This window comes from Haliotis asinina, chromosome 3 (assembly GCF_037392515.1).
Source record: "Haliotis asinina isolate JCU_RB_2024 chromosome 3, JCU_Hal_asi_v2, whole genome shotgun sequence".
Lineage (NCBI taxonomy): Eukaryota > Metazoa > Mollusca > Gastropoda > Lepetellida > Haliotidae > Haliotis > Haliotis asinina.
Genome location: NC_090282.1, coordinates 5,964,949 through 5,992,926, shown reverse-complemented (window position 1 = coordinate 5,992,926; position 27,978 = coordinate 5,964,949). Strand labels below are relative to the sequence as shown.

The 27,978-nt window shown below is 43.4% G+C and overlaps 1 pseudogene; it reads right to left on the bottom strand.

Annotated features, from left to right (window-relative positions):
- Window positions 1-121: 121 nt before the first annotated feature.
- LOC137277296 (uncharacterized) lies at window positions 122-26,015 on the bottom strand (annotated as a pseudogene).
- Window positions 26,016-27,978: the final 1,963 nt, after the last annotated feature.

The following is a 27,978-nucleotide window of genomic DNA, read 5'->3' as shown; positions in this document are numbered from 1 at the left end:
TGAGTGAGTTACATTTCAGCAAAATCAAGCCTGAGGACCCCAAACAGGGGTTTAACACATTGTATCCATGTGAGAGAATGGAACCCGGCTTGACGAGTTAACCAGTAGGATGACATAAACGTTATGCATTGCTTGCATCTGCATGTAGCATATCAGATCCGTCCGGTGAAACATTGTCATAATTGGGATTGCTCACTCCAGAAACATCTGCTTCATTAGTAGACTTGGAGAAGAAGGCGGAGCCTCCCCCGAGTGACACCCCAAATCCCCCCCTCGAGGTGCTGGCTGGAATGTCAGGCACAAGTCCTTTGGTGAGGTTGTCCTTGTTCTTGTAACGTCGTCTGTAGTACAGGAAGCCACAGACGGCAGCGGCGATGATCAGAGCGCAGACGATAGGGACGGCAATGGCGGCTGCTTGGGGAGAGTCACTGTTGATTTTCTGAGTAACTGGACCTCCCGTGGGAACGCTTGTAGTCGTTGTTAGAACTCCTGAGGGACGTAGGGAACAAAGGCGAAGTGTTACAAAAAGAGTAGAAGAATTTTGCCTTAGAGAAAGGGCGAGGGATGGGTGGATCATAGGCTAAAGTGATGCACAATAGACAGACATACAAAGTTTAGCCATCCAAGCTCACCTGAACACTCTACACCGGCATCCTCCGTGTGACGACAGTTCTGGATCGCAAATCCATTAAATGGACAATCCTGTAGATGAGATTCATTCCCCCTGCAGCCAAGATTGTCCATCCAGATCGGTCCCTTACCCTGTCCGTAGAGGGCTTTGCTTATGGCCTTGCCTTGGGCATATCCAAACATCATGCAGACAACGGTAGCGTCTCTGTCATCCCACAAGTCGTCACAGACGGTGCCCCATTTGTCTGGTCCTTGAAGGAATACTTCCACCCTCCCAGTGTTGTTGGTTGGGCCGTCAACAAGACGTACGTTTGTTACCTCTGTCAGATAAATGGATGGATGATCAATCAAATTTGGATGCAATAAAGTCTCTGTAAGACAGAGACTCACAACTGGCAAAAACCGTTTATATGAAACAAAATGTTTGTATGAAACAGTTGTGTCAAACGGAAGTACAAGCCCAGCATAGAAGTTCGTGTGTTTATTCCCGGACAGACCCTGTTGCAGGTGCCCAAGGGGATGAGTCCTTGCTCACATTTAACTATTCATTGGTCTGGTTTGATCACAACCAAGGCATCGAAATATTACTAGAATTCTAGGAGGTTCTAGCAAATAACATTCATTCCGATTATTATCAAAGACAGAAACTGAAATGCAAGTGCCCACTTGACCTGGTTAGCGTGACAGAATGTTTGCGCTGGCACTTACTGATCTCCTTGTTGTAGCACTTGGCTGATGCCGGTCCAATGTTTTTACAGTAATACGACCACCAATAGCTGTAGGCTGACAAGGAAGAATAGAAGCCGTCGTTCATGCAGGTTGGGAGAGTAGTCTCATTTCCATAGCATTTAAAGTAATGGAACCATATCGGCCTGTTGTCATTGGCGACCTTGTAGGCGGCACTGGACACAGGGAGTCCATCCACATGGCCAAGACTCTTGCAGGCCACCTTGGCGGTGTTCGAGGAGACGGAAGCGTCACAGATAGTGCCCCATTGGTTGTCATACTTCATTTCAATACGGCCTTGCAGAGGACTGTCACCTGCGGCGCTCACCAAGCGATACTGTATTCCTGTAATTATAAGACCCATATATCAGCAGTAAGTAGATGTATTGGTGCGCTCGTTACTACGTCACCACGAAGTAACATGAGAAGGTGAGTCTCACGTAACCTGGAACACAATCATATGTTATGGATACCCTGACTAAACCTAATCATTATTTTTTAACTCCAGTGAATGTTTAGGAAGTATGATTATTCTCAGACCTTTCTTGCATGAAAAGAATGTTCGAAGAATGCTGGAACGGAATGCTTACCGCTGCCTGGAATTGAATACTTTCCATTCTCTCACAAACTCACTTCGACACGTTTCCTGTGCCACAGTTTTCTCTTTTTCTCTGACTGCAACATGTCAACTTACAGTCACACGATGAGTCCAGATATTCCCATTGCATGTTCTGTAGCAAGGGGAATTCGTATTCCACGTTTCTGATTCCAGAGAAGCCATAGCAATGACCTACCTGAGTTCTTGTAACAAAGCAGTCCTGCTCTCGGGGCGTAGTAATCACACCAGTTGGTGGTACTGCGAGACTTGTAGGCACACTTTGCCAGACTGTCCTCATTGCCATTGCAGACCACGTCGGTCATCAAAATGGGGCGTTTCTCACTGATGATATGCTGACCGGTACTGTGGAAGGGGTTGTATACGGCGGGCGAGTAGGCAACGCCACCTTTGAAATTCAGCTGTTTACAGGCGATGTTGGCTGCACGGTCGTCGAAACCGGAGCCGCAGACGCTGCCCCAGATGCCGTTGATTCTAACTTCCAGGAACCCATGGTAATCGTCCACTATGTCGTCAGCAACAAGCCGGGGCCGAAAGCCTAGTGGTTACAACATACAAAAGGCACACAGAAGTAAACACCTGTTTAACCTTGGAGTACATTCTTCAAAGTTTCGTCCTCACTGGTCTCACCAACCATCTTTGTAATTTCTTTTGTAATCACTTATGTATCTTTGAGAGTTTGATAATGTTTTCTGCAAGACGCTCATCCCTTACCATTATCGGTTATAGGATCATTGGCGCACACAACAGAGGCGTAGGTGCCACTTTTGCAGGTTGTTGATGATGTTGTTGAACACTGTTTGAAGTTGGCCTCCAGACCGCTGCATGTCACCTGGCTAATAGCGATCGGCCCGTCGGTGATGCCGAACAAAGAACCACCAATGTTGACGCCAAAGGTGAAGCCCATTGTTCTACAGACAACTCGAGCGGCGTTCCCGTCAAAGCCGCTGTCACACACGGCGTTCCATTTGTTGTTGGCGTAAACCTCTACAGCGCCCATAGAGGAGTTGAGGCCGGTATTGAGTTTCACTGGAAATATAAGGTTAGACATGGTTATTGCAGTTCTTTGCGTTTCTCAGGACGAGGGGTTTTGCGTTTTTTCATCCTGATAAATGTACTTAATATCTGCAGTTTCTGAAAGCAAAACTTGAACTAATGACAGAAACTGGCCACAATTGATCTGTCTGACGTGACGGCCATATGGAGAACTCCTGTCCGAAACCCTTAAACATGTGCTTAAGCCTCGTTGATCCAATCTGAGTAAAAACATTTAAAAACGCCGAGGGTAGCCATGGAGTAGTGCCAGGAGCTACTCAACAGCGCACATGAACTCACAGCTGGGATCAGGTTGGGATCAGGCTGGAAGGGATTCCTGAACATATTGGAAGACACGTCAGAATGGGTGACCTGGCTGGTAGAAAATGTTCTGGTGTGCTCACCATTGTCGACACAGAAAACGGAGACGTCATCTCGATGACTCTGGCACCACCAGTAGCTGAAGCCTGAGACCACCTCGCTGTTGTAGCCGGAGTGGGGGCAGCTGTGAAGACTGGGTTCGGTGCCGACACACTGTAGTCCACTCAGCCAGATGGGGCCACTTCCCTGGCCGTAGAAGGCGTTTGGGATAGCGTAGCCGTCTTTGTAGCCCATCTGCCGACAGAAGACGCCGGCCTCGCGGTTGTCAAAGTACCTGTCGCAGACTGTTCCCCACACACCGCCCACAGACATCTCCACTCTACCGTAGTTCTGCTGTGTACCATCGGGAGCCACCATGCGGTACTGGATACCTGATAGAGGGTTCAGAAACAATGCTCTGAGTGAACTAAAAGTTCGATGATTAATTAATTCTTGATCAAATGTAATTGTACTGGGAATGACGAGGACGCACTTATTAATTTCGTTTGACAAATTAGACTTTGTCTTTCAGAGATGCACAAGGAATCAAGAATTAGTTAGCGAGCGAGCCAGTGAATGATGTGTTATGTTGAGAGCAATATTCACACCGAGGACAATAAACAATATCGGAAATCAGACAGGTCACACATTACGACAACCTGGTCATCAGCGTATTCAAGTAATGGACACCGGAAATAATTAAAGGCAACGCATGACAAAGACTGAATTATGGGAAGGCATTGTCCTTGATGAGAGATTATGTACGGGTGGTACACAAATAATGGCATTGTGATCTTGATGTTTATAGTCCGTTTCACTCAAAAGAGGACCGATGAATTGCAATATAACTCACAAACTAATAAGCATGACATATTCATGGAAACGCTGATCATATTCAAAACATCATACCAACTCTGTGAGGTTTTTACAGAATTTGTGTCCTAAGAAAAAAAACGTTGTTTAACAAACTATCATTTAAATATTTATTTCGAGGGAGAACTGCAGAAAAAGGCACATCCCAGGTGTTCGAGAAGCACGTGTACAAGTGCCGTGAAAGATATGTATTCATTGGCCTGTGCAGTGCTGTGCTGTCTCCGTTCTTTATCGCACACCTGGCTGTCCCTTTCTCTGCACTCCTCCCTCGTAAAACATAGTGAACTGTGTCAATGTTTAAACGATAGTTTGTTAAACAACTTTTATGGAAACGTATTCTGCAAAAACCTCACAGAGTTGGTATGATGTTCTGATTATGATCAGCGTTTCATTAAGTATGTTACGTTTATTATTTTTTTACTAAGACTGCAATTCATCGGTCCGCTTTTGAGCAAAAGGGAATATAATGAAGGTCTCAATGCGCCATCTTAAAGATATACTAGCATACTACAATTCAGTCGAGATGTTTTGACTTTTCCTTAATAACTTTCCAGAATCATTTACTCAATGCCTTTGAGGCCGAATTTTATTTGCTTATGCTTCAAGAATATAAACTATCTCTAACGATCAACGCTCTGCATTCAAACATATTTACATCCAAACAACTAAAGATCTCTTAAGCTTATTTGAGCAACTGAGTTGGATTATAGGAATGGAATACTATACCAAGTTAGAGATCTAAACACTGCCTAGTTTCGAAGCACACCGATTGGGGTTTAACCCATCACTATTTATCGCTGTTTGAAGATGCCTACTTTTGTCGCCGTTGAAGCAGATAGCTGAAGCGATGTCGGCGGAGCTGCAGTTCCCAAGACTCATCCTGTCGTTGTAGGCGCAGTCTGTCAAGGACGCTTCACTTCCGGTACAGTTCACGGCGCTGAGCCAGAAGGGACCACGTGATCGGAGTGGTTGATAGTTGTATTTGACGGAGTGGTGGTAGGCGATACCGTTATCGTAGTTCAGACCTTTACAAAAGACTGTAGCCTCCGTGTCGGTCCAGAACGTGTTGCATATCCGGCCTTTCACGTTATAGTGCTGCACAGCGATCTGACCACTGTCCGAAGTGGTGTCGTCAAATCCCAGTGTGTAGGCTATCGAACGTACCAAACAGTTGTGTCATAAAACATTCATCTGCAATAGGTCACTTAAGCTTGCAATTATTAAATTTTGTTAAATACGTTAATATAAGCTTTATTAATTAGAGAATTCTAACAATGCATTCAAATGTAACTTACTCTCTTGGACGACGTCCGAGGAGTTGAAGCAGACAACCGATGCGTAGTCGTGAGAGCAGGTGCCCGGTGCCAGGCAGCTCATCGGATCAGACTGGGTGCCGTCACAATTCATCGTCGTGTTGGGTAGGAAGCTCCCCAGGCCATTACCGTAGTAGGAATACCTGACGTATTTCGAGCCATAGGCCGAGCAGCACAAGGCCTTCCCGTCAACAAAGCCAAGACTTTTACACACAACCCTAGCGGTCAGGTCATCAAAGTTGGTGTCGCAAACGTAGTGCCACGTGTTGTTCTTCCAAACCTGGACAGGGCCTTGCTTGATGTCAGGAGCGAATCCAGAAGCCAGTTTGACTGAAGACAACGCGGGTGCCAGATTCAGGATTATACACAGGTGAGCGAGTTTAGTTTTACGCCGCACTCAGCAATATTCCAGCTATATGGAGACCATCTGTAAATAGTCGAGTCTGGACCAGAAAATCCAGTGATCAACAGCATCAGCATCGATCTGCGCGATTGGGAACCAATGACGTGTCAACCAAGTAAGCGAGTCTGACCACCCGATCCCGTTAGTCGCCCCTTACGACAAGCTGGGTCGCCTTTTATGGCAAGCATGGGTTGCTGAATGCCTATTCTATCCCTGATCTTCACGGGTCTTATACACAAGCAAAAACGACAATAGCACAGACGTCATCAATGCTGATAAGGAGGGGAGATTATGTATACATGAAAAACATTCATTAATTCATATTGGAACTCACTGTCTCCGTAGCAGGTGACAGCAGCGTCGTAGTTGTGGTTCAAGCAGTATCTGCTGGTGGCTACCTTCCACCCCTGATGTGGACACTCGGACAGTGATGCCTCGTTGCCTGTGCACTGGAAGTTGCTCTGATACACGGGGCCGGTGGCATTTGGGTACTTGGTATAGTAGTCTACCACGCCCGTATTATAGCCAAGACTTCTACACATGACCCGAGCCTCCCTGCTGTCGAAGTAGGAGCGGCAGATTGAACCCCTCACCCCATTGACGGATACTTCCACTCGACCTGCGTTCTCCGGGCCTCCGCCAGAGAGACTGTAGTAAATACCTGCATAGAAGAAGTACCAAACTTATATTCATATGGATCAGTCGTAACAGATTAACTGCGATGGATAACGTTTGGAAAGGAGAATAATGGGACATTTAACTGATAGTGTCCCGAGGGGTAACATTTTCGGCACACTTTTCTTCCATACTGAAAAGAACACATCCTTTATTACATTATTGCTTGTCACGGAACATGAGACCCCCAGAAAAACTTTCATGGCGCTATGTATAATGACGCATTTCTCTCCGAATACTAGCTTTTCAGAAAATGTTTTGAGTGTTTCTATTTCTTGATGTGTACGTACCAACATTGTCTCCGCACAGCACACCAGCAGAATGGGAGTTCTGACAAGATGTCACTTTACCCAGTTGTGTTCGGGAGCAATCTGACAGACGCCTCTCTGTGCCGGCACAGTTCATCTTCGACGTCCAGAAGGGCCCGTTGTCAGCATAGTAGGAGTATTTGTAGTGGGTGTAGGCCTTGCCCTTGGTGAAGCCCAGTTCTTTACACGCCACCGTGGCATCCTTGTCGTCCCAGTCATCAGTGCAGATACGACCCACCATGTTCATGTAGTTGACGTTGACCTCGCCAGTGTAGTTGTTGCCGTCAGCCAGCGACCATGTGAACGCTGAATAGGGGATTACAAAGTTTAAACACTAGAACAGATTGTATTTGACCTTATGATTGAAAAACTGGGGGAGAAAGATGTATAATCGACGCTGGAAAAGTCTTGTACAAATTACTGCAGGTTCACATTATTCCAACATAGCTTCAGGTAAAGAAGGATACATCTGCAGGTCATGCCATGTTATTTCACATTACACCAACATAAAAGTAAAGGGACATGGATCTAGTGTGTATGTCTCATTTAGTTATGAGAAATAAGGAAACCAAGATAAACGCCAGCTGGTAGAGAACATACACCCATATTGTACTATACATACACAAGTATGTACAAGACAAGAGAACACACACCCATATTGAAACTATATATACATGCATGTACAACATAAGAGGACACACACCCATATTGTACTATATATACACAAGTATGTACAAGATAAGAGAACATACACCCATATTGTACTATATGTACATGTATGTACAACATAATTACTGACTGGTGGCGGCCGTTCCGTTGTAGCAGGCCACTGATGCATCAGCTCCGCTGCAGTATCTGGTATGAGAGTTGTCGGAGGGACAGTCAATCAGTTTCGCCTCGCTTCCTCTACACTGAACATTGTCCAACACGGCATAGGACCGACTCCCGTACACTCCACAGCACAGGTTGAAGCCATGCTGATACCCAAGCTCCTTGCACGCCACGGCTGAATGTACAGTGCCAAGAATGAAGCGGCTGTTTCATCAAACTGGTAAATACATCTATCGAAGGTGCATGAAATATCAGGAAACAGTGAACATATATTAGGCTAATGGTAAAGTGTCAGTCGCCAGGCACACGCCCGCGACCTGGCTTCACAGACAATCTTTCATGGTGCACAGTGCATTTACAGCACGGTCAACGCTACTTTCTGTCTCTGCTAGAGAGTGTGTTAATAGTCCATACGAATCTGTTTACAACGTCACAGATACAACACCAGTACTTTAGTTACTAAGGATTATTGTCAACTCTAGGTCCTACTCCACCTCTACAACCCCATGTCGTATTCAAGATATCGTGATAGGCCATATATGTGCTTAATAGAGGTCACTCACACACATCAGTGTCGCTCCAGCCATTGGAGCAGACGCTGCCCCAGTTCTTGTTGTAGTACACCTCGACCACACCCATGGAGATCTGGTTGCCGCGCGACAGTCGGACTGAAACGTTTACAATGTACAATAAAACATTCTCTGATATGTTACTTCCATATAAACGGATAAAATACAATGTTAGGCAACAAGAAAATCTTTAATAATTACATAATTAACTTTCATATACGTTGTACTTCCGTATTCGTCTCTGATCCATTTGTTATCTGTAGTGCACATTCTAACAGGTCATATTATTGGTCACATTTGTTTTAAGAGAGATAATATGTATATACGTGTGTCGTAGCAGACGACTCCGGCGTCCCTGGAACATCCCCATCTGTAGTTCCAGTAACTGGGACATTCAAACAAAGATGCCTCTGAACCGGTACATCTCACATAGTTCATCCACACTTTAGTGTTGTTGTTTCTGTCTACTGGTCTCGAACTTCCATCCTGAAAACCAAGGTGACGGCACACGACCTTAGCGTCGACGTCGCTCCAGGACCAACCGCATACACGCCCCCAAACGCCATTGTAATTGACCTCCACACGACCGTAGTTCGACCCTCCCTCAGTCAACCTCACAGAGGCGCCTGGTTGATAAAGCAGAGAACAGTTGACCGCTGTCGTTCATAACATGCTGGAAACATGGCACGACATACTTCAAATATAAACACAATATATATCGAAATATAACAAAACGGCCACCGTTCTTGTCAGATTATGCCAACAACTACTGAGCCTTTGTAAACCTTCATTAAAAACATACATGGTAACAATGCTAATCATTAACCAGCCTTTGCTTGTGTTTGTGACCGATACCAACAACTACTGAGCCTTTGTAAACCTTCATTAAAACATACATGGTAACAATGCTAATCATTAACCAGCCTTTGCTTGTGTTTGTGACCGATGCCAACAACCACTGAGCCTTTGTAAACCTTCATTAAAAACATACATGGTAACAATGCTAATCATTAACCAGCCTTTGCTTGTGTTTGTGACCGATGCCAACAGCTACTGAGCCTTTGTAAACCTTCATTAAAAACACACATGGTAACAATGCTAATCATTAACCAGCCTTTGCTTGTGTTTGTGACCGATGCCAACAACCACTGAGCCTTTGTAAACCTTCATTAAAAACACACATGGTAACAATGTTAATTATTAACCAGCCTTTGCTTGTGTTTGTGACCGATGCCAACAACTATTGAGACTTTGTAAACCTTCATTAAAAACATACATGGTAACAATGTTAATCATTAACCAGCCTTTGCTTGTGTTTGTGACCGATGCCAACAACTATTGAGCCTTTGTAAACCTTCATTAAAAACATACATGGTAACAATGCTAATCATTAACCAGCCTTTGCTTGTGTTTGTGACCGATGCCAACAGCTACTGAGCCTTTGTAAACTTTCATTAAAAACATACATGGTAACAATGCTAATCATTAACCAGCCTTTGCTTGTGTTTGTGACCGATGCCAACAGCTACTGAGCCTTTGTAAACCTTCATTAAAAACATACATGGTAACAATGCTAATCATTAACCAGCCTTTGCTTGTGTTTGTGACCGATGCCAACAGCTACTGAGCCTTTATAAACCTTCATTAAAAACATACATGGTAACAATGCTAATCATTAACCAGCCTTTGCTTGTGTTTGTGACCGATACCAACAGCTACTGAGTCTTTGTAAACCTTCATTAAAAACATACATGGTAACAATGCTAATCATTAACCAGCCTTTGCTTGTGTTTGTGACCGATGCCAACAACCACTGAGCCTTTGTAAACCTTCATTAAAAACATACATGGTAACAATGCTAATCATTAACCAGCCTTTGCTTGTGTTTGTGATCGATGCCAACAACCACTGAGCCTTTGTAAACCTTCATTAAAAACATACATGGTAACAATGCTAATCATTAACCAGCCTTTGCTTGTGTTTGTGACCGATGCCAACAACCACTGAGCCTTTGTAAACCTTCATTAAAAACATACATGGTAACAATGCTAATCATTAACCAGCCTTTGCTTGTGTTTGTGACCGATGCCAACAGCTACTGAGCCTTTGTAAACCTTCATTAAAAACATACATGGTAACAATGCTAATCATTAACCAGCCTTTGCTTGTGTTTGTGACCGATGCCAACAGCTACTGAGCCTTTGTAAACCTTCATTAAAAACATACATGGTAACAATGCTAATCATTAACCAGCCTTTGCTTGTGTTTGTGACCGATGCCAACAGCTACTGAGCCTTTGTAAACCTTCATTAAAAACATACATGGTAACAATGCTAATCATTAACCAGCCTTTGCTTGTGTTTGTGACCGATGCCAACAACCACTGAGCCTTTGTAAACCTTCATTAAAAACATACATGGTAACAATGCTAATCATTAACCAGCCTTTGCATGTGTTTGTGACCGATGCCACCGTCATTGCGAATACATGTTATCAGTTAACATTTGAGTTCATGTTCATGTGCGAAGGGATATAAAAAGTTCTAATTATCGCCATGAATTTATTGAGAAATTATGTTGGAAATTGTAAGGTAACATCAGTGATTCTTATCTAGTTAATGGACCAGAAACTACTTGCTTTACTTTATTCAATCTTCTGGTTGTTGACCCCCAAAGACAAGTAACACCATTCTTGCAGAAGATTGAGTCATGAAGTGTTATGAAGATTTGGCTATTGAAGGGTTGCACTGTTGGACAGAATCAACAAGAGATGAAATCTTTTTATGGTGAAGATAGTCCATCTTATGATACTGTTGTGTGAGAGAGAAAAGGAATTTTCAAAACGATCATATGCCACTGACAGAAGAGCCAAGATGACTCCATTTTGACGACACCAGTGAGGTCGTTGAAAAGGCGCAGTGCTGGTTTTAAGGACAAGAAATGAAAATAAAGTTTGTAGCCTGAAAACTTCTTGGTGATAATTAGAACTTGATAAAAAACCCTTCCGTACACCTGCATGTGCTTTATATTACATTAGAGTCAGCATTTAGCGGAAACGTCTTGAGTATGGTTCGGTCGTTTTATCAATATTCAAGAAAACAGTCCAATACTAACTACAATGTCCAAATTGTCAGTCAACTGAACTGGTAATTCCTACATTATGAACACTACATCTTACCGTTTTCTCTATCATAGCAGAGGACTCCAGCGGTCTGTCTAGAGCTACTCGTCGCAGAGTTACAACCGAGGTCCACTTTGTCGTCAAGGTCACTGAAGGGACAGCTGGTCAAATTAGACTCTCCACCTTGACAGTTGAACTTCCCGACCAACATGGGAGCCGATGAGTAGATTTGTCCACTGAAGGTGACGCCACCAACAAATCCCATGGAGCGGCATGCAACGTCGGCGTCCTTGTTGTTCCAGCCAACGTTGCACACGGGTCCCCAGAATCCATACCTGTTGACCTCAATGGAGCCATAGTCCTTGGAACTGTCTCGAAGACGGACAGCTAGATCTGAAGAGTTCAGGGATGAAAGGGGAGGCTTAAAGTGATCTGAACAGAACGTGAAACAAAAACTCACTTCCTGCATTAATGGCTCAGTATTTAATGCAATGAATTTATTTCCCTTGTCAAAGATAATAGAAATACCTTCTTTTTCATTATGGACAATTCTGGCTTTCTAAATATAACACTATACAATCAAGATCACGTTTTTGTGATCATTAGTACACCTGCACAAGTGCGCCCCACCATACCAAAACGCTTGTTTAGTGGAAATATATTGAAGCCTTCTAATGACCCTACAAGACCAATTTAAGAAGACAAAGTATTATCGAATGACATGCAACAGTTGTTACCGCTAGAGTATATGTTGTTGTAGGAGCAGTAGACGGTGGCGTATTTGCCGGTACTGCAGCTGCCAAACGCAAGGTTACAGCTGAGAAGGTCTGATTCAGAGCCAGAGCAACCGTTGACGGTGACGGTGATTGTGGAGGCGTCGACATTTCCTACTGCGTTACAGCACTGAGCCTTGCCGTCAGCGTAGCCCAGTTTCCTGCAAACAACGCGGGCAGCAGCGTTGTCGAAGTTGTGGTCACAGACGGGAGACCATTGCTTATTCCTGTACACTTCGACACGACCATAGTTGACGGTGGCGGCTCCCATAAGACGAACTGGGGAGGAGGCAAAATTGGGCTCAACCAAAATCATGAATATTTCTGTTTATACGGCTTGTAGTCATTAAAGTGTTGTTACCGAGAGGTTCACCTGGATCAAAACAGTCATGCCAAATGTGTTACTACCCATAACGATTATTCAGTTTAATAAAGTGCACTCACCGTTGTCATAACACATGACATCGTTATCCTTCTGGTGCCTAGAACAACCATAGTAGCTCTGTCTCCACAAAGAGGTACACTGCGAGATAGATGTTTCCGTTCCTTGGCAATATAGACGGCTAAGATAGACAGGTCCACTACCGGGACCAAATGACCCCAGGCCCATGTGACGACCAGTGGTGTAGTTGAGCATGCGGCAGAGAACATCGGCGTTCTTGTCTGTGTAGTATGTCCCGGAGTATAGTGTGCACATGGTCCCCCAGGTCCCGTCCACGCTCAGCTCAACCCGACCTGCAGACCCTGTCTTGTTTCCAAGGCGCACCTGGAGACCTTCAGGACAAATGTTTCTGACCATCAGTGTTTGAAACGCCAACACATTAAAGGTACATTCATGAGCGATGACTTCACACAAAGGGCACGGGCCAGGCAGTAGTCCAACTCCGAGGTAGACGAAACACAGTCCTCCATGTGGCAGGTGAGCTATGTTATACACATACTTACACCTCAGGTTGCCTTCAACTGTACCAGTGAAATTAAGTGTACATACAGTTGGTTATTGAAACAGAGTGGGTGAGCAAGATCATAGGCCGCCACTAGAAATGGGTTTCTCTCATTGTATCCATGTGAGAAATCGAAACCGCGACGAGCGAGCACCTACCATAATCCATACAGAACTTAAATGTGAAGGTTCATGTGCACATTGACAGTATTACACTGACGTATGTCTTCAGAACCATTTGACTCCTGTCAATGATATGATCTGGAATAGTAATGTGTAATAATGGGTGATGAGGTAGGACAGTGGTCAAAGTGCTCGCTCGTCCCGGTTTCGATTTCCCACATGGATACAATGAGAGAAACCCATTTCTGGTGGCGGCCTAAAATCTTGCTCATCCACTCTGTTTTAATAACTAACTGTATGCACACTTAAACCAACCACATTCTATTTTGGCTCTCATTATTTCCTACATGAATACTTCTGGGCCCTATCACATACTGATGCCAGTACTCACCACTAGTTTGGTAGCAGTAGACGGCCGCGTCCCCGCTGGAAGAACAGTTAGTAGTGTCGCCGAACCTAACGCCAGCACAGTTGGAGAGGTAGGTTTCTGTGCCATCACAGTTAATATTGGATAACCATCTCATTGTTGAACTAGAGTAGAAGGAATAGTATCGGTGGTAGTAGGTGTAGGCAAAGCCGCCCGTGAATCCCTTTTCTCGGCAAATCACCATGGCCTCCCTGTCGTCGAACCCGTCGCGGCAAATGTAGCCATCGATGCCCATGTGACGGATTGTGATGCGACCCTGGTACGTGCTTTGTATGGTCAGGGTGTATCCTGTTGGGGAACACTTTGTCGTTTATTCATATGTGTCTAAATGAAGGACAGTGCACCTCAAAGGTATTCTAGTCTACGTTTAGACAAGAGACAAAGTGAACTGTGAATTTTAGAAATGTGGAGTTTCAAACACGTTTGTTAAAGGATTCGTATAAAACTATCACGTGTGGTACAATTCGTGGTCACTGACCTGAACGAGGGTTGGTGTTGGAGCAGGCTGCCGAGGCATACTTCCTACTGGGGCAGTAGGTCATGCTGATGTCATGGGGACAGTCTCTGAAGCGGGTTTCGCGGCCGGTACAGCGGACGTTGGTAAAGCCAATCCCGTAGTACTGTCTGCCGAAGGCCGAGGCACCGACACTGACGCCGTACTGGTAGCCAATCTCGTTGCACACAACCTTGGCGTCGATGTCGTTGAAGTTGTCTGCACAGACTGTCTGATAGCTGCTGGTGCCGTCGTACACCTGAACCGCGCCATACTGCCTGTTTGGCCGGAGGCGAACTGTGGAGTGACAACAGAGACTGTAATATCTTTGCTTGATTCCCTGCTAACAAACTCTCCACAGGTCTGCGAAAAACTAAATTCACTCATTCACTCACTCACTCACTTCACAGGTCACAGTACCCTGTATTAACTCACTTCACAGGTCACAGTACCTGTATTAACTCACTCACTTCACAGGTCACAGTACTCTGTTTTAACTCATTCACTTCACAGGTCTCAGTACCCTGTATTAACTCACGCACTTCACAGGTCACAGTACCCTGTATTAACTCATTCACTTCACAGGTCACAGTACTCTGTTTTAACTCACTCACTTCACAGGTCACAGTACCCTGTATTAACTCACTCACTTCACAGGTCTCAGTACTCTGTTTTAACTCATTCACTTCACAGGTCACAGTACTCTGTTTTAACTCATTCACTTCACAGGTCACAGTACTCTGTTTTAACTCACTCACTTCACAGGTCACAGTACCCTGTATTAACTCACGCACTTCACAGGTCTCAGTACTCTGTATTAACTCACTCACTTCACAGGTCTCAGTACTCTGTTTTAACTCATTCACTTCACAGGTCACAGTACCCTGTATTAACTCATTCACTTCACAGGTCACAGTACCCTGTTTTAACTCATTCACTTCACAGGTCACAGTACTCTGTTTTAACTCATTCACTTCACAGGTCACAGTACTCTGTTTTAACTCACTTCACAGGTCACAGTACCCTGTGTTAACTCATTCACTTCACAGGTCACAGTACTCTGTTTTAACTCATTCACTTCACAGGTCACAGTACTCTGTTTTAACTCATTCACTTCACAGGTCACAGTACTCTGTTTTAACTCACGCACTTCACAGGTCACAGTACCTGTATTAACTCACTCACTTCACAGGTCACAGTACTCTGTATTAACTCACTCACTTCACAGGTCTCAGTACTCTGTTTTAACTCACTTCACAGGTCACAGTACCCTGTGTTAACTCACTTCACAGGTCACAGTACCCTGTATAAACTCACGCACTTCACAGGTCACAGTACCCTGTATTAACTCACGCACTTCACAGGTCACAGTACCCTGTATTAACTCACTCACTTCACAGGTCACAGTACTCTGTTTTAACTCACTCACTTCACAGGTCACAGTACCCTGTATTAACTCACGCACTTCACAGGTCACAGTACCCTGTATTAACTCATTCACTTCACAGATCACAGTACCCTGTACTAACCCAATGATTATACAACGGTTTATTAACAACTCATATATGTACTTACTCAGACCAGAACACTGTACACCAACGTCGTATCGATGACCACTGCAGGGGTACCTGTTGGTCACGTTGAACCCACTAGATCGACAGCTCCATATAGTCTTCTCTGTACCTGTGCACGACGGGGAGTAAAGCCACACTGGTCCCGTCCCGCTGCCGTATGTGCTGGTGCTCTGGCCCGAGCCGTCGGGGTAGCCTAAGGTCTTACAGATGACGCGTGCGCTGCTGGAGCTGAGACTGTAACCACAGACGCTGCCCCACACACCGCCGATCTGGACCTCGACACGCCCAGCACTGTTGGATATTTGGCCATTGTTCATGAGACGGAGGTTCACCCCTACAAACATGATAATGTCATAATGTTAGAGGCCATCATGTAGATATCTGTAATCATCAAATGTGTAGTATTTCGGTAGTATAAATATGTATAAATGTGTAACTACTAGGTTTACCAAGGTCGGTTGGAATTATTCAAACCAATTTTCTTGTTTCATTCGCCGTTCACTGAATGTGCATTTGTGTTTAATGGAAAACGCCATCAAACGATTCTTCACACAATCACAAAGATTATTTGAACTACAATTCAATCTGTTTATAAACATGATAACTTCATCATATGACGCCACAATGTTATGACGTTTTCAGGAATATCAGTAAGGGGCGTTCTCGCCAACACACAGACTTGGAATATCACAACATTCAAACCATTTGTCATGTATGTCATCCACCACAAATATCGACGTACCTGTATTGTCATTGTAGCAGTAGACATATGCCGCTTTTGAATATGACGAACTGCAGGAAGATGGAAGGTTTGTAGAAACGGCGCAGTCCTGAAGCCTAGTCTCGTTGCCAATGCAGTTAGTCAGCAACAAACGGGGAGGGGTGTTGTAAGAGTAGCCCACGGCACCAAACGCCACGCCCGACACGTATCCTTTAGATCTGCACACCACCCTAGCTTCCTCGTCTCCCCATCCGCTATTGCAAACACTGGCTGTGATTCCCATCTTCTGAATCCTAACCATAGTTGGGAATGTTGTGCCAAGTACTACGTCAAAATCTGCCGAAGGAAAGATACATATGTTAATTCACTCACCGGTGTTACTGTGACATTATATACCTCCCACTTCTCGTTGTCATCACGCCGTGTTACACTATAATTGTTTTGAGAGCCAACATAACACCTCACCGTTGGTTACAGGTTGCTTAGAGCAGATGACGCTGGCGTAGTTGTTGTAAGGGTAGTAGTTGATGCAGCCGCCCACTCTGAAGCCGCAGTCGGCTACTGTGCTCTCTGACCCGGTGCAGTTTAAGTAGCTGATGGAGGAGGAATAATATCGAGTCCCAAACGTGCCCCTGGGAAGTGAAAAGCCATAAGGATATCCCAGTTCCCTACACACGACAGCCGCATCGTAGTTGTCAAAGCCGCTGCCGCAGATGATGCGCCAAGTGTTGTCTTTGAAGAACTGCACGATGCCAATGGATGCATTTGCGTTTGTAGTGCCTTGTACAAGTTTCACTGGAGACATGAAATGGAACTTAGTTATCATAAATCGGCGGATGAATGCACCATTTTTTATATCTGAGTTTTGAAAACCAAAATCGTCTCAATATGTTTCTTAACCTCTCCTGCCAGTTGGTTAATTCTACCAGATTGTCATGGCACTGAGAAGTAAACAGAAGCACTAGTAACCAGTGCTTAAAGTTAACATTGTTTGACGGCATCATGTCATCAAGAGTGTTAACTGGATGATGACAGCCTCTATACTGTAGCCACCGTGCCGTGTACAGTAATGTCTCTTCTGGGTTTCACTTACCATTTCCGTAACACTGTACTCCAAGGTCGTTGGCGTGATTCTGACAATCAGGCACGGAGACGCCAAACCCAGCATTGCTGCACTGGAAGACACTGGTCTCATACCCGAAACAGTAGGGGTTAGAGAGGAACACTTGTCCACTTCCAGGGCCAAACAAACTGGTAACAAAGAGTCAGTGTGACGCACTTGATAACTAGCTGTCACAAAGACTCTGCTGTATCAATGAATCCTAATTTATACCCCCAATAGCTGCATAGTGCTCCGATAGTAACCGTCAATATTTCCAACTTTTCATCCATCAATAATATGTACTACTTCCGACCCAAATACGCTGCAAACAAATATACATTTATAGTCCTTCTACATAAACTGTCATCAATATATACTTGTTCCACTCAACTTGCTATCAACACAAAATTCAGCTCTGGAGGTGCTATCAATGAAAACTCGAACTAAAGAAGCTGCTATCAATATACACCCGTTCTATAGACAAAGCTATTGACATATACTCGTACTGGAAGTGTTCTATATGCATACTGCATAGAGACGGCATATTTGAAATAAGTTTGGCAAATAGCTTCCTTTTCTACACATCGTACCTGGAGGAAGTGCCGTCGTTGTACCCCAGTTGTCTACACACAGCTTTTGGAGCGGTTGTATAACGGTAACTGTTGCACACGGTGCCTCGCATGCCGTTGTAGATGATTTCTACCCTCCCTGACATCGCAGTTCCTCCAACCAGCTCTACTCGGATTGCTGTTGTCAGACAGTGATTACACGCACTAATCTCAGGCTCAGTCACAAAGAACTGGGTTGGCGCAAACATGTTTTTACATTATGTGTTTTTTCAAAAAAATTACAAAAATGCATGATACATGTTATGTGCATGTGATGTTTTAAAAAGGTGTACTTTACGCTGCATATAACTGAACTGTCTAAGTTTAAATTTCTAATACACTGAAACTAATGATTGCAAGAATTGACAATCTCTGTGCTTTTAAGACATCCAGCAAGTACAGGGTCTTTCTTCGTACGAAGTATGTGTCAGTATGGGTAATGAATATCCATTTGCTCAGACAACTCACGGTTATTTCTGTAACACAATACTCCTGCATCGAAACCAGCATAATTCCGAGATGTGCAGACCTCACTTCCGGTGGGACAGTTGAACAGAGAGGTCTCGTTGCCAAAGCAGTTCACCTCAGACAAAAGGAACGGTCCAAAAGCTCGTGTGTTGAACTGATAGCTGACTCCACCTGCCATACCAAGTTGGCGGCAGACGACACCCGCGTCTGTGTCATCCCAATTCACTTCACAGATTCTCCCGGAAATTCCAGATTTGGTAACTGCGACATGTCCGTTCACATCCTTATACCCGTCTGGTCCGTCAGAGATCTTGATAGAAGTAGCTGACGGACAATTGAGAAATCTTGGGTGAAAAAACTCGTAATTCGGCAAAAAGGTGGTGAAAACTTCACGTCATCTCTGGTTTTCATCTATTTGCATACCTTTCAACTAGTTATCTTTGTACTTAAAGGAATCTGAATCTGATGTTTACGACTGGATATTCTCTATATATACAAATGAGTACGAGTACCCGAACTTGGAATAACATGAGAAAACTATGTCACGACTGTGAAACCAGTAATATGTTTAATGACCTTGAATAATATTGATAATCACAGCTGCTGTCCTCTTGGAATGGCATTTCAAGGTGTTGACGTGTGACAATGTTGATACAATTATTAACTTCGCTCTTGGTGTCATCTACAGGTCATTCTTAAAATAGTGTCACACCGATGATGTGGATGGCTGCTCCAAATCATATTAAATGTGATCTCAAGCATAGTGTCACTACTATAGTTCCCATTACTTACTGGTGCTGATAGAGCCGTTGTAGCAGTATACCGAGGCATATCCGGTATAGCCCTGTCGACTGCAGGTCCCATTCCCTAACGTGCAATTCCTGATCGATGCCTCGTCTCCAGTGCATGTGATGTTGCTGCCCAAGTAGTTCCAGGAGTAGTAGGTGTCGTAAGATCCCCTTGGCAAGGGTCGACCATTCTGGAAACCTAGCTCTCTACAGACGACCTTCGCAGCAGAGTTATCGAAGCCAGTCCCACAAAGCGGCTGCCAGTTCGAGTAGCTCCCATAGCGAGCCTGGCTCCAGACCAGAACTATCCCGTGACTGTGGTCTCCTCCATACAGTCGTACTGAAAACACAAATATCAACTCGTAAATAGATTTACATTTCCAAACGTTTACGTCCTGAAAACAATGTTCTCCCCTAATTCAACATACATTTGTATTATGTATAGCCTGAGAGGAGATCATACAATGTTTAACTGTACTTCACTCTATTCAGGTAAAGAGGTATCTCCAAGGAATTTAACACTGCGTGTAAGTGTATGTCTTCTGAATATATCACTGTGACATATGTTCTTCAAGACAATATACGGGAAAGTATCTTTATTTAGGTACATGAGTGTGGTTCTATGCTATATTAGTCACTTTACTTTCATTGAAGCAGGTGACGGAAGCGTCTTTCGAGTGGTTTCCACAGGATGGTGCGGCGTTCCTCCAGCCTCGGTTACGACAGGACCACAGTGTTCGTTCATATCCCGAACAATATAATCTGTCCATAAAGATGGGGCCACTCCCAGGCCCATAGTAGGACCCTGTGGGTGGAGAACAAGAAGTGTGTTATCGTATTTCCTTAAGAAATGAGCAATTCCAAGGAACAACCAGAAAGAACCTCAGTATGTAATGTTTAGCAGGTTTAAAAGACACTGAGACGTAGCCTACCTTTCAGGTAGTTCCCGTCCCTGAAACCTAACGTTTGGCACACCACTCTTGCATCCCCGTTTGAGAAGCTGTTGTCACAGACGGTGCCTGTCTCTCCATCTATGGTGATTTGCACTCGGCCATGGGTTGAATCTCCGCCAGCTAGACTTAGTTGTGGAGGGCCTGGAACGACATGTCTTGGATGTTAGTGATTTTACAACGATATATCCACTTTATGATCTATTTGCTTCAATAAATATAGAAACAAGTGTCAATCTTGAAAAAATCGAAAACAAAAAACACCAGCTGCAGTCAAAAGGGTAACTTCGTGCTGTGTATTTGAGATATTTAGAATTTATAGATTGTTTTTGGATTACTAAACCATGTTGCTTCATGTAGTTAGTCAGCTCTATGTAAGAGGCATGTGAGGGAAACCATACTGGCCGAGCAACACACAATCACTGAAAAGGCATAGTAATTGTTCTGCCACAAGATGTTTCTGCCCTATAATTCCTAGAAATGTGAGTGCAAAAATGCTTGGAATAATGAAGGTATCATTATAACATCATCTATGACCTGTAAGAGTCATTTGGTCAGTGACTAGGGGTCCACCACTACACACAAGTCACACAGCGTATTGTATCAATTTGAAAGTGAGTGAGTGAGTGAGTGAGTTTAGTTTTACGCCGCACTCAGCAATATTCCAGCTATATGGCGGCGGTCTGTAAATAATCGAGTCTGGACCAGACAATCCAGTGATCAACAACATGAGCATCGTTCTGCGCAATTGGGAACCGATGACATGTGTCGACCAAGTCAGCGAGCCTGACCACCCGATCCCGTTAGTCGCCTCTTACGACAAGCATAGTCGTCCTTTATGGCAAGCATGGGTTGCTGAAGGCCTATTCTACCCCGCGACCTTCACGGGTCTCAATTTGAAAGAACCAAACTGAAACGCTAAAGTGACTCATGGAGTCTGTACCCACAGACATGAATTGCTAAATTATTAGAAAACAGACAGGATCAACGAACAATCAACTAATTTTGAAAAACACGTGATAATACGTCTCATGGCAACAGAAAAATACTTTGAAGCTACTCAAAGACACATCTTCTCATGTTAAGTAGATAATATTTTCTGCAGCATGGAAATTAAACCAAACAAACACGTTTTAGTTTAAACTAATCTTACTGCTTCTGTAACAGAGGACATTGGCGGGATAACAGTATCCCTTTGGTAGGCCCCACACGGAGGACACACACTGCTCCAGACTCGTCTCCAGGCCGGTACAGTTCACTGATGTGATCCACACAGGCAGGTCACTTCTTGTGTACGTGGTGCCGTAGGTGACGCCGCCTATAAAGCCAAGCTGCTTGCACACAACGTTGGAGGCGTTGACGTTCCAGTTGTTGGCACAAATCTTACCCGCTACCCCAAGATTTGTAACTTCAACTTGACCTGACACGTCTGTGCCATTTACAAGGCGAAGGCTGAATCCTGGGAAAGAAAGTTCATGAAAGCTTCACTGTCTCCTGGAAACACCTCTGAAGGTCAGGTAACGTCTAACAACTCTGGGGGCACATCAAGCGCAAAGACAGACACGACCTTATCTTGCATGAGTAAATACTCGCTGTGTTTTAGATTCAATGGCAACAACATCAACACCCAAAATGTCAACTGTTATATTGCTCTGATATTTATCTGGATCCAAAAGTTGTAAGCAGTCATTCAAAATGCCTCTACACATATAAATACTGCTACTACTGCCTCTTCAACTCAATACCTGTCACAACCATAACCGTAATGACAAACGGTTCAGTTTCTATTTATTCACTAGACTGTCCGCTACCATCATAAAGATATAGCAAAATATATTAAGACAATGTAATGTAAAACAATGCCTTACCCATCTCAATCTGACTTTTGGATTGTGAGTAGCAGATGGCTGATGCAAGTCTCCTGTAGCTGCAGTCAGAGGAACGTAGCTGGTTTGTGCAGTTGAAGATGTTAGCTTCGTTTCCGGCACAGTTAAAGTTCCTCCTTGAGCGCCTTGTGTACAGAGTTGGATTGCGGGTGTAGGGGCTGAGTTTACTACAACACAGTCCTGATCCATCTTGGTAGCCCAGGGACCTGGACAAGTACGAACATTGCGTTCAGTAAACAGGGATACAAATAACGAAACAACCACTCTTTCTGTGTATGTAGCACGATGAGCGAGGCATTCAGAGTAGTGAACGAGATACTGGCAATAGGCGAGTAGACTTAGCTTGTGCTTTCATATAAACATGACATCCAGGATTTGGATACTAGTGAATAATATATATTTTGTGAAACAGGTGAAAACGGTTGCAGTCAGTTGTTAATTTACCAAATACCTGCACAAGACCTTGGCATCGTTGTCGTCCCAGCCGGAGTCACACACGGGCTTCCAGCCAGTAAGATCTCGATACTGCACAACACCGTACGGTGTTGAGGAACCTCGTGGCTGCGAAGCTTGCACGGTACCAACCAAACGGACTTGAAAGCAAATATTCAGGCTTTTATCACTCTGTATACATTTACCATAGAACGAAGTCTGTTGTGAAAACGACAATCACGTAACAAGACACGTGAACAGTTTTACTCTTGTTAGTCTCTAGATGTGAAACAGGTTTGATGACGAAGGAATCTGGGGTTAATGCCCAACCCAACACTTCAGTAACATGTGTATGACAGAAACTCGAACCTACATATGACGTTGATACCCAAGGCTCTATATGTCGCGCTAAAACTCACAGGTGTCGTCAGAGCAGGACACTCCTGCATCTTCATAGTGCTGACAGTTATGTATCGTCCATCCAGCATACCGACATGCGGCGAGCGTGTTCTCATTGCCGGTACACTCTACGTTGTCCATGTAGATCATGCCGCTCCCTCCGCCGTAGTAACGGAAAGCCTGGCACGTAAAATAGTAATTGAAAATCATGAAACTACTGCAGCCATATCTGTAGCCTTAAGCTCATAAGTACTATTTTAGCCTTAAACTCATAATTGCTATTTTAACAGGGCTAAACGTATATTGAGAGATTTTTCAAAATGGAACTCACTGGATGTAAAATATGAAAATCAAATCATAAATACGATTTCCTCCACTGAAGGTTTGTCTTCATAGTAACTACTTCGGCAATTAAGTATATCAAGTACCGTTCCCCAGCGGAATCCCAGCATCCGACAGGTGACAGTAGCATCCTTGTTCCCCCAATAATCGGAACACACAGTTCCCCATGGCGCTGTGGCGTTGTTTCTGACTTCTACCCTACCATAGGTCGGAGAATTGCCAACAAGGCGGACTAATATTGCTGAAACATCAATACAACATTGTTAGGGATTCGGTTATAGCAGAATCCTCAGACAGTTTGATGACATCACTACATGTCTTAGGGCCTTTGGCGTGGTACAGATACCGCTGAAAAGCCTTGAATGGATACACATTATTACGATGCAATACTTGCATTGCGTTGATACCACTGTAATTGAAACACGACAGATTTGTACAGGTAACTAGTCATGCACATGTATTATCGGTTACATTTTCCAGTTAAACATCGTGGAATGAGACAAGAAGTATGTTTACCTAGGTGTGCCGGCTTTTACTCGTTATTTATTTATTTATTTATTTATTTATTTATTTATTTATTTATTTATTTATTTATTTATTTATTTATTTATTTATTTATTTATTTATTTATTGTTGACGGCCATACATACATTTTATTAAATTGATCTCATACTTTCTCCTGCGGGAATGGTTGAATCTCTATCCCGCGACACATGGTCTGACAAACAGTATCACACCCACCAACCACACCCATCCCCGACCACGCCCTCGATGGCAGGTCTGGACGCGACACGATTGGACTATGGACATGGTAGAATCGGCACTGCGCGTTATACGTTCAATAAATCAAAAAGCAGATAGTAATTTGAGTTTCCATGACATTTTCGTCAAACAGTTTCTAGCTGTAACAGGTTTCAAACTACGAGGCTTTGTGCTATACATCTGTTGTAAGACGACACGCTATGCCTTAACGTCTTCCACATCTCGTGATGGGTAACTCTACCTGTTTACAATAAGGGTCAAAAGTCAGTCGAGAGGGTACAATGTTACATACCATAGCACTTTAACGAGCTGACTGTAAAGTAACAGTACCGGTTAGCTATCATGCAGTAAATATGTGCACAGTAAACGACGCTTTGTAACGCCAGTTTAGAGTCTTCACAACAATGTAATGTAGTCAGATGGATCGTCCTCAAAACAGTGCACATGATTGATAGTTTTGAAAGTAGTGGTGAAAGAATATGTCTACTGGCTGTTGTAAGATCGATGGATGACCCTGGCATAGAAACAGGCTAAAGAGCACCTATATACAGTGGAAGCTGCCAAAAACGGCATTTGTCCAATCCGGCAAGTTGTCATTACCGACATAAAATCTGTCCCAACCGTGACTTGTATATATATCATCAGCTCAACAATCCGGCACATTGTCTAAACTGGATTTTTTATTCACTCCCAATGAGTGCCGGTTTAGACAGCTTGCACTGTATGTAGATGTAGGATGAAGTAGCATGATCTAACAACATTTTACAGCTATCGGAATCGATGTCGGTGTTTAGAAGGAGTCCAGATTGACAGACTGGCCTCTGACGCAAACTAGTGTCGAGAGTGTAGACACGTTGTTAAGAGAGTGTTTTCTGTAATTTGCATTATTATTTATTAAGTGATTGTTATTATTTGGTCACACTGTTTAAGCTTTGAGTGATAGTTACTGTGGGTCACATTTCGTATCACGGTAATAGTGTTTTAGCGGCACGCCTAAATGGAGGGCTTTAGAGTTGCCACTCTTTAATGTGGTTTGTTGGTAAACGAGGCTGATCGTGGAGCTTTGATACTTCGCTGGAATGCTCAAGAATCAGTGACTGTGTATATATTAGGCTGGTTGTTGTGTTGACACACACATGGATTTACTCTCAGAGTAATACAGGAGTTGTGTCATCATTCAGCCTATCCACACCTGTCTGCGTCTTCGCCAGTGTTGACCTACATTCAAAAACGCTTGCTGCGTAACATTTAGCATAACTATTTCTCACTGAAAACCAAGACTTTGGTGAGGTGATATTATATTTGTGGCCCATTATTTAGATCTGATTCAGTTGCATTGTACTAGAAACATCTATTGTGAATCTTTGCATCTTGTCCTTTGGTCAGTACATAATATTAGATATTTTAGACTTGTCAGTGTTATATTTTGCTTGTTCATAGCGGATTTCTTATAATTTTTGTCACAGCAAATTATTAACCGTAACAACGTGATCAGGTCAACGTTGTACATAGCCACCGTAACCCTAAGTCTGTGTGAAGGTATGGTAGTTACGATGACCTTAGTGCCAACACTTGTAGAGCGGCACCCACGGTTGATGTTTGTTTTTATGTTAGAATGCTCACGAATAAAACCGACAATGGACCTTACTCGTGCGATCATTGTAACAGGTTCAAATGACTGCATGCCATGGTTACACAAGTACATGGTACAAAGTAAAGCGTATAATCACAGTCCACACTGTGAAGCACAGGCCTCTATTACCATTCATCTATGTTCGTGTCCCTGCACTGCCCATGGTGATTGTAGGGTACTCCCCTACATCGATGAGACGACATCTGCATGAATCGTGTCTGCGGTCTGTGTTCACAGCCCTTTACTGAGGCAAGGCTTGGGATTCGTACTGTATTATACTGATATCCTGCCACCACCCCAAACCCTGCACGTTGGTGTAAAAACGTCCTGGGAACGCCGAGGCAGCTTATCATTACATATAGTCTGTTTGCGATGAAAACGTACCGATGAATTTCACTTTAACCAAAAATGCACATCAAATAAAGTGAAATTAAGTAAGCAAATCCTCATAATTTTACCTTGCCAAGTGAACGTTCAAGTTTTAGAATTTAATCCAACTTAAAATAAAACTCGTTTAACAAACGATCATAGTTTCAAATGGCAATTATTGGTTTGTAGTACAAGGGGGTAAGTTATTATTGGTTTGTAGTACAAGGGGGTAAGTTATTATTGGTTTGTAGTACAAGGGGGTAAGTCATTATTGGTTTGTAGTACAAGGGGGTAGGTCATTATTGGTTTGTAGTACAAGGGGGTGAGTCATTATTGGTTTGTAGTAGAAGGAGGTAAGTCATTATTGGTTTGTAGTACAAGGGGGTAAGTTATTATTGGTTTGTAGTACAAGGGGGTAGGTCATTATTGGTTTGTAGTACAAGGGGGTGAGTCATTATTGGTTTGTAGTAGAAGGAGGTAAGTCATTATTGGTTTGTAGTACAAGGGGGTAAGTTATTATTGGTTTGTAGTACAAGGGGGTAAGTTATTATTGGTTTGTAGTACAAGGGGGTAAGTCATTATTGGTTTGTAGTACAAGGGGGTAAGTCATTATTGGTTTGTATTACAAGGGGGTAAGTTATTATTGGTTTGTAGTACAAGGGGGTAAGTTATTATTGGTTTGTATTACAAGGGGGTAAGTCATTATTGGTTTGTAGTACAAGGGGGTAAGTCATTATTGGTTTGTAGTACAAGGGGGTAAGTTATTATTGGTTTGTAGTACAAGGGGGTAAGTCATTATTGGTTTGTATTACAAGGGGGTAAGTTATTATTGGTTTGTAGTACAAGGGGGCAAGTCATTATTGGTTTGTAGTACAAGGGGGTAAGTTATTATTGGTTTGTATTACAAGGGGGTAAGTTATTATTGGTTTGTAGTACAAGGGGGTAAGTCATTATTGGTTTGTAGTACAATGGGGTAAGTCATTATTGGTTTGTATTACAAGGGGGTAAGTCATTATTGGTTTGTAGTACAAGGGGGTAAGTCATTATTGGTTTGTAGTACAAGGGGGTAAGTTAGTATTGGTTTGTATTACAAGGGGGTAAGTCAAAATTGGTTTGTATTACAAGGGGGTAAGTTATTATTGGTTTGTAGTACAAGGGGGTAAGTTATTATTGGTTTGTAGTACAAGGGGGTAAGTTATTATTGGTTTGTGGTACAAGGGGGTAAGTTATTATTGGTTTGTAGTACAAGTATTATGCACAATAGCTGGAACAGTGAAACATCTGCACGTTTGGATAGTCCAAGCCGCTTCATCTAGTGTGCATACTCCCTTGTAATACAAACGAATAAATGACATTTGAAACTATGACAGTGTGTTTAACAACTTCTAACCTGAACACAATCTTTATGTGTATTTCGGTTTATTTGATTTACGTTTTTGTTTAAAATGAAATTCATCAGTACGACTGACTGTTGTAACATGCTAGCGCCGTGTGACTTTCAACTTCGTGTAGTAGAATATATCGAAGTATCTGTGGTTCAGAACAAATCACATTTCACCATAACATGGAAAAGTGGCATTCTCATAAACAACCCAGTCTTCGGTCGGATAACACGATTCGTATAAACCTGATTTCGCACGTGCAGTGGAATTTTCGTACCCAAAATAACTTTGGTTTCCAGTCGCTATGTGGCAGTTACCTTCATAACTAATGTCTCTTGGTAGTT